Source organism: Pediculus humanus, genomic scaffold (genome assembly GCF_000006295.1).
Source record: "Pediculus humanus corporis 1103172107587 genomic scaffold, whole genome shotgun sequence".
Classification (NCBI taxonomy): Eukaryota; Metazoa; Arthropoda; class Insecta; order Psocodea; family Pediculidae; genus Pediculus; species Pediculus humanus.
In genome coordinates, this window is record NW_002987201.1 from 6,050 (window position 1) to 6,777 (window position 728).

A 728-nucleotide genomic window follows, 5' to 3' on the forward strand; every position below is an offset into this window, starting at 1 on the left:
AATGATAATAATAATTTTTAGATCTCTGATAAATATATTAAACGTATTTTTTTTCGCCTTAAAATTAAAAATAATTTTTTTTTTTTTTTTGAAAAAAAATTACCGTAATTAAATTGTCAAAAAAAAACAAAATGAATTCAAAATATTTTCACGAGTCGAATGTTTTAACCGTTTAATATTAATAATAATAATAATAATAATGATAATAATAATAATGTTATATTAAAAAATCTGATGAATGCGTGGGCGTTTTTTTCTTTTTTTTAAATTAAAAACTTGTACGTTTTCCTTATTAGATTCAATTCATTATTATTATTATTATTATTTGGAAAACTTGTTGAAAATGTCAAAGATTCGCGTGGTGGTAATAATAATAATAATAATAAACGACCTTAAATAATTTTTTTTTTCTCTTAAATAAAACGTAATAAAATAAATACGTGGTGTTTAGTGCTTACGAACTTCCTGGTTGAAATTTTCTAGAATTTTCTTTTTTTCTTATTTATTTATTATGTAAAATAAAAATCGGTTATTAATTAATAATTATTGATTACAAATCAAAGGGTCAATAATTTTGCATGAATTTAATAAAAAAAAAAAAAAAAAATTCAATTCGAGTTAAAAGAAATGTGAGGAGTTAAAAAAAAAAAAAAAAAACTTGACTTTATCTTAAGACCTCCCCCTTTTTCCCTCCCTCCTCTTCCCACCTCCTCATCCTCCTCATTTAA